This window comes from Apium graveolens, unplaced genomic scaffold, assembly GCF_009905375.1.
Source record: "Apium graveolens cultivar Ventura unplaced genomic scaffold, ASM990537v1 ctg2755, whole genome shotgun sequence".
Taxonomy (NCBI): domain Eukaryota; kingdom Viridiplantae; phylum Streptophyta; class Magnoliopsida; order Apiales; family Apiaceae; genus Apium; species Apium graveolens.
The window spans coordinates 18194-26347 of NW_027417788.1; the positions used below are offsets into that span (position 1 = coordinate 18194).

The 8154-nt window shown below is 30.3% G+C and overlaps 1 pseudogene; it reads right to left on the reverse strand.

Annotated features, from left to right (window-relative positions):
* Window positions 1–3842: 3842 nt before the first annotated feature.
* On the reverse strand, window positions 3843–6187 carry LOC141700684 (putative Histone-lysine N-methyltransferase ATXR5; annotated as a pseudogene).
* Between the last annotated feature and the right edge of the window lie 1967 nt (window positions 6188–8154).

Sequence of the window (8154 nt, forward strand, 5' to 3'; positions counted from 1 at the left end):
TCATAGATTCAATTGACTTGACAAATATGAGTTGCCTTATAAATCAATTGTGAAAATAATTTTTATTAAGCTGAGTGTGAGCCTGTAAAGAAGATCATTTTATTAAACCTATTTTTCTTCTTTTGAATTTTGTAACAATCTTCGCCACAAATATCACAAACGAGTGTTGATACATTATTCCCGTAGTATAACATAAAATCATTTTTAAATGTATCAATTTTTTCATACCCCAAACATAGCTTCTTCATCAATGTCCTTGTACTATAGTATGTAAGAGGCAATGTATTATGCTTAGAAAGAACATTGAAAAGCAATGCAATAATTCACAGCATTTTGCCATATTCACAGCATTTTGCCATATTTTTGAAATGTAATAATTTACTAATAAGTGTCATCTTCACATACTTTTTTATATTACCGGGATAAATAGGAGCTCCAACATCAATAAAATCCTTGTAGATTTGAGAAGAACTTGAGTTTAGTGTTTCTTCATCAACATACTACTACCTTTTATTTTTCCATCCTTATTATTTGGCCCACTAATATCTCATAATAATGTATGTATATCAAAAGTTTTTTCAGTTTTCATAGTCCAATGACGCTTCCTCCTTTGACTTCCTAATTTTTTTCATCATGTACCTCCCACACTTTATAAGTTTCCAAAAAACCATCCATAAGGAAATGATTTCTCACTCCATCAAACTTGAAAAAATTACCATTTTCACATGTATTACATGGGCGCCTTATTTTTTCTCCCTTAATTCAATGTACCCTAGCAAATTCAATAAATGCATCGACACATTTCCTATATTCATCATTTGATGATATAAATCGATTTTCTGAACATCGAGAAATCCAATCCCAATTAAGCATGGACGACATCTACATATACATATTTTTTGGTCTAATCAATTCACAAACATAAGATTATTACTCGTACAAAATTTAAGTACACGTAAAAAATTTATTATACATACAAATATACTCATCGTCAACCAATTTCACAGACACATTCATTACACACACAATTATAATACACCCAAATACAAATATACTCATCAACTAATTACACGTAAACATTTATTACACAAACATACATAAGTTTATTACACACACAAATTTATTACACCTACACATAAATATATTACACATAAATACAAAGAAATTTACAATTACATGGACAAAATAAACTTACAATTCCAAATCTTCAGGTTCGTCAACAAATTTGATAATTCATAAAATACAAGATCTACATACACACAAATATATATATATATAACAAATATATATATGTCTGTGTGTGTGTAAATAGCTTAAAATTATACAAAAAATGACGTCAAGAAGTACTATGAGCAAAAATAACTGAAAAACCTCCAAAGCAACCCCATTGGTCACTTTCCGAACTTTCATGTGATTAAAATATTATATCTCACACCAATCAATCAAATAGGTTGGTTGAAAAATTTAATATGTCTAATTGCAATCATGTTTGGTCCTAAAGTTGGTCGCAATAGATAAATATTACCGACTGTTGCCTCAGTCGGTAAATTTGTCTGTGTAATTACCGACGAATGTGGTTGGTATAGAGTCAGATATGATAAGTTAGATTAAAAAATAGAAATGACTGGCTGATATCGGCCGTATTGTATGAGTTCGATCGATATATGATGAATATGGTCATTGTTCGCATAAATCCCAAGAAAAGCCACAATCGGTCATGATTAAGTAGATCAGTCGTAATAGTTGGTCGGTATTGGTTATATCATGTCTTAAAAATTTGCCCGATAGTTTTAAAGCTATCAGGAAATTTTTTTAATTTCAAATAAAAAATCAATAATTAAATCCACTGTTCATCATTTACAATCCAAAAAAATTTAAATCGCAGTTCATACCTACACCGAATAAATTAACATAATTAAAACAAAAAACAAACAACATTCAACATTCTCTAATATGGCTGTAAGTCATCTTTAAATACTCGATCACCTTCAATTGCTCTTCAAATTCCTCCATCGTGATCCCACACTTGTCCATCTCATAAATTAGTTGATTTTCGATCTTCTTCTCCTACATCTTTTGTTCAAGCTTCGATAAGTTTTCCTTCGCTTCGGTGAGTTACCAGACGACTTCCCTGTAGAAACGATCTTTCGCATCCATGCCTACATTTATAAAAAATACAAACAAAATATGTTAGATCATATATATACTCCATATTCATACATAAAGACATGCGCGCATAAACACACACACTTATAACCATCATCAATATATATATGTGTGTGTATGTAATATACCTCAAGATTAACTTATAAATTTTGAAAAAAAAATCAAAAGATGATATAAACTATAAGTAAATAGATCATATGCATGTATATATAACCATAATCGGTCAAAAAACATAAATATTTCATTTTCTCATAACTGCAGAGAAAATTAGAGATCATCTTTTTCACCGGAGAAAAACCGACCAACACCCGATTGGTATACTGGTCGAAGTTAGCTGATGTGTAGATCAATTTAACGGTTATTCAACAAGGTTTGACTTTTACATTTATTGACCGAACAACATTCAATTTACTTGATCAGAATTTTGTTTGATCTAGACACCACACGAGCAAGAGTAAAAAATATTTGACAATCTTTGACCATTGTCAGAATAAGCGGTCGGTAATACACATATACTGATCGCCGATATTTCTGCACGGTCATTTCTTGTCATTATTTTGAGTTGGTCGAAATAAGCTGGTCAAAAAAAGCCATATTTCTTGTATTGTGTGTTTCTTGTAGTGTGATATCTTCCCTAACTAGTACATATCACTTACTTTTTACTTTTTGATAGCTTCATTTCTCTCTCTCCCAATTCATAAGTAAATTTGATTATTAAAAAATAAGTTAGGACGTAGGAAACGAGATATTGCTTGGAATGAGACAAGTTTTGTATCTTAGAGGACTATATATATATATATATATATATATTTTATATAAAGTTTTAGAAATTTGTTGAAGTTGCTCTTTATTATAATAAAATTTGATTAGTAATTTTCTTGGAAGTTATAGGCAGGTGCTACACCAATGGACTATGAAAACTACATGAACACTTACCATTGTTAGACTGTAATATAAATTCATTTTTATTAGGCCTTCTAATTTTAACACTTTATAGTTTTAAAATGAGTTCTTTACTTAATATGGTATCAAACTTATAAAGGAGCTCACAAAGTTTGATTCAGTGTTAAATTTATCACTTATTTAATACAATATGAAACATGTTAAGTACTTTTGTGAGTAAACTTGCCCCTGTGCATAAAACTGATCTTCAAAAATTTGTGATTTTATGTGTCAAATGAACAAGAATATATATATAAATATATAAACTTGCAAGAGGAAGGAACATAATTCTATGTTTGGAGAAAACAAATTTATAGAAGTTGATTAGAATGTGAGATTTAGGGGTTAGAGAATAAAATTAGAATTTTTCTAAAAAATAATTTCTTGTTGTTTCTTCATGGTTGTGAAAAAGGAAACTGTGGATTAGCTCCCGGATGTAGGTTACATGTGTGTAATGCTGGAGAGGTTGTGGCACTTTCTTAATGCTTTATATGTGACTTATACAATACCGTGGTTTCAAAATATATTATGTAATCTCTTAATTTAGTTGTTACAAATTTATTCTATTCATTGCGGAAACTAAAATTTGTAGCTATTATAAGTCATTAATCTGAAACTACATATCAACAACTACATGTATTATAAGTCATTTAGCCTTACTAAAATATATAACAAATTAACAAATATGAAGAATGAGTACATTGGTAAAAAAATGTTCATTCCTAGGATGCCTCCTAAATAAAATGTTGTGTATCATATCCATTATCTTGTCCATTATAATCGAAACAAAGTCGTTCTCCCTTTTTTATATTACGAAGAGCGACAAGATAAACATGACATTTACCACGAACATTGTACCTCACAGATTTGAGGTTTTTCTTCTTTCTTCCCTCCGTGTATTTTTACAGCACTAGTCAATATTTTGGTATGGGTATCCATATTTTTTAGACAACGAAAAATATAGAATTAAAGGGTATGAACCACATAAATACTTACGCAAAATGGTTGTTAATGCCACTGATGAAGCGAGCTATATTTCCCCGCTTGTCCGGGCAAATAAAGAGACCATCTTCTTCTTCTGAGTCTCTGTAAGTAAGGAGGGTCATAAAGCTATCAAAATTCTCATCATCTCTCCGATTCCTGACAAAATCTACATCTCCTGTATACTCAGCAAGAAAAGTCATGGCTTTGATTGGACCATCTGCTTCAACTTTGTACCTGGAAATGCAAAAATGCATAATTAATATACATTCTATCTGTATAATTAATAACAAAACCCAATTAATCTATCAAATATGTTTTATACCCTTCCACTTCATCAAAAACAACTTTAAGAGGAGGACATTTTCCTCCTTTCATCATTGCTTTACATTTCTTTATTGTTATGTAATCTTCGGTAGATAGTTCCTAACCAAATAAGAAATATAACATTAAATACAATGTGCATTCAATTAAGATAAATTCGAAAAGAAAAGAACATTACTTAACAAAGGAAACTAGTTGTGCTCCTATAATTAAAATTTAAAATGTATATACCTGGATGTCATCTGCCTCATACTTGGATTGATTAGCAGATTTAGGAGCCATGTCATGTGAGTATGTCAGTTTATCACTAAATGCTACGTTCTTACTCTGCAGAGCAAAACGTAGAGAATCCATTTGTCTGTTCCTACTCTCAACATCATTTGCTGGAACGTACGGAAGAAATTTTGTAGATTTTTTTGGCAAACGTTTACGCCTTTTTTGAGGAACTAAAATATCAACAATATATAAGATAGCTATCAAAATATGAGGTCATGACAATAATTCATAATACAACTAAGTAATTTATAATACAACTATAAGTAGAAAAAATATTATGAATCATGTTTATATTTTTAAATAAAGCTCAAGTAAGATAAATGTCAATTATTTACATTTGTAAAAAAACAATTTTTTTTAATGTATATGTGAAAAATTAGCACATCTTTAGTTGTACCTAGTTAGTTTAAATGATGTACACAACTTTGAGAAATAGGCCCCTACCTGCTACAAAGAAGTTAGGGGGATTTATGGTCTGTTTTTGCTTTTGACAATATTAGTACTAATAAAACAATATGCTATTGATAAAATGCAAAATTATGTCACATAATATGGAAATTAGCAAAATTAAAATTAAAATTAAAACACTTCATGTACTAAATAACAATAAAAATAGATTAACAACATATATATATATATGTACACAATTCCAAAAATGATCAATAACTTGATTTAAAAATAATAAAATCTTACCTTCGGGTGAAATGTATTTAGCTATAATCCCAAAATACCTCTTCCTTGATTTACTAGATCCATCTCTGGTTGATTCTGCAATATAATCAAATCAAATTTAAAAAGAAATCCAAATTGTAAAATTAAATAAAAAAAATTTCAGGACCACATTTTTCCTATTTACCTTACTTTGATTTTTAATGTTACACAAGTTCTACAACCAGTGGATTATTAACAATTGTAACTATTGTAATCTCAAATCAACACTTAGGTCACAACAATTATTACTAACTTGTATTTCAGATCGGTGCCACTAAAACTTAGATATTAATTTTATTAGGACGCGCACAAACATACAATGTAATGAAGTAGAGTGACAGATACCTTCTGGGTGCTTACTGCGGCAACCATCACAATACCAGTTTTCAGGGGGAATTTCAAGAACAGCCGGTCTCAGACACTTCATATGAAACCCATTATCACAATCATCACATATCAATATTTGGTCCTCTTTGTCCCCAAATCCACATATCTTACATGTGAGCTCATTATAATAAATATGTGGAGCCACAACAACTATGGTTGCCTTCAGGAGATCTTCTATATATTTCTCTTTTGGGTGGACTGGGGGGCGGGAGATGTTGGGAAGATGGGGCCGAGAATCGACTGGTATATTAACTTGTTTTGTGGCCTGATATAAATTGGCCAGTGACCTAAACTTGTGCACACGCGGGACCTTCTTAGGTGGAAACTGTGGGAGGTGGTTGGGTTGAGAATGTGGGGGGTAGTTGGGTTGGGAAGCTATAGGTGTGTTGAATGAAGACATCTTCAGATCTGTTGTAAAATGTCTGAGCTTGTGTTTTGTAATTGGGGATTTTTGTAATTGAAGATGTTGATCGGGAGAGGGCTTGTGAAAAGGGATTTATAGATACAATACAGGGCAGAGTTTTCTAGGGGCTCTAGGGGCTGAGTTTTCTAGGAGCGGAGTTTTCTAGGGTTTAGCCGTTATCAATATAGCCGTTACCAATATAGCCGTTATCAATATATATTTCAGTAATATATACATTATTTTTTTTTCAACATATATCATTGTAGTTTTAATAATAATTCTACAATATTTTGTAATACTTGATAATATTAAATATATTTTGTCAATTATTATTTTAATTGAATTGTTATTCCAAAAAATGATATGTGTGAAGCAAATTTATCATTTATTCTATCATTTTTATTTCTTCCTTAAAGATCAAATTTAGCAATCTCAATACACAATATGCACACCCTCTATATATCATCATAAATTTACGTGTTTCAAAAAATTAACTATTTTCAAGTAAATAATATTTAATTTAGTAGGTTAAGGTACGAGTTTTTTTTCTCAAAAAGTCTTTTTTTTCAAGAGAGAAATGATGTAAAATTTAAACTCCAATTCAGATTTAAATTACAAGATTACCAATAATAAAACAAAGTCAACAATTTCATTATTGAAAAATCAAAGGTAAATATTTAATTAAGTTATCAAAAGAATAAAATTATGAAAGTGAGCTTATTTACCAAATTCAATCCCCCAAATAAAAAGTGGTCACTGTATTTTTTGAATTTTTTTGGATTGTTTTAAGATATGTAAGTTCTTTATTCAAAAGTCTTAGAATTCTTAATTCCTTCATTTTATTGACAACTTGCATGCAATTTTTTTAGAAATACTTCATTGATCCATTGAGAAAACATTAAACTAAAATCAAATTCCGCTAAAAAAAAGTAAAATCGAGCTAGTAAGTGAGTTAAAGAAAAGCAAAAAAATTGGCCTATAAAAGTAGCATGAAAGAAATGTTGTTTGATCATAATATTGCAAGTAGCAATTAAACATGAATTTCTCCGTGGCACATTGTCCACTATTCCAGTGTACCTGTTACATTTCGTACACCACTTACCCCCATCATAGGAATGTGCTTTATAAGATGTATCTTTAATGATAATCTCATCCCATCATCTCCCCTTTATGATATAATGTACAAGATCCATAAAAATTGCTATGAATCAATATACTACAAGAAAAATGTCCATAGACATCGATTTTCGGCGATATCTATGTTGTTTTGCAACAGATATTGATGTCGGTGATGTCTATTGTAGACATCGGCCATACACCGATGTCTTTCAGCCCATTAGACATATATTTCCTTCAAAACAGTGATGTCTATCAATTTTTAGACTTCGATTTCAACACAGAGAAACTAATGTATATTGTACTTTTTGACATCATTTTTAACACAACAAAAGTGATGTATATTTTATTCTTTTATATAAGCTTTTTCACAGTAAAAATGATGTATATTGAATTATTAGACATCCATTTTGTTATAAGAAAATTGATGCATTAACAAAATTAAAAACCTTGGAGTCATAAAATATATGTCCATTGCACAATTTAGAAATTACATTCAACTAATTATCATTCAACCAATACATCTATCATCATCAGTACACTCTAGCGTAGGACATATGATACAAGTTGTAAGAAAACTAAGAATCCAAATTTTTAAGCTGGTACGTCGTTTGGGACGAAACATGTGTAGCAGCTATGCAATGTCCTCTGCCTTGTGTAGGAAGGATCCCAGTTCTGATAATAATTCAAAAAATCAACCAGCATCTCTATATTTGGTGTATCCCAACTTAAAACCGTGGCCAGCGTCTATAAATGAAAACCACAAAACTTGGTACTATGTAACACCACATCAAAGGCATTTAAGATGTACATATTTTACACAATAGAATGACACAATATCCAAGTTT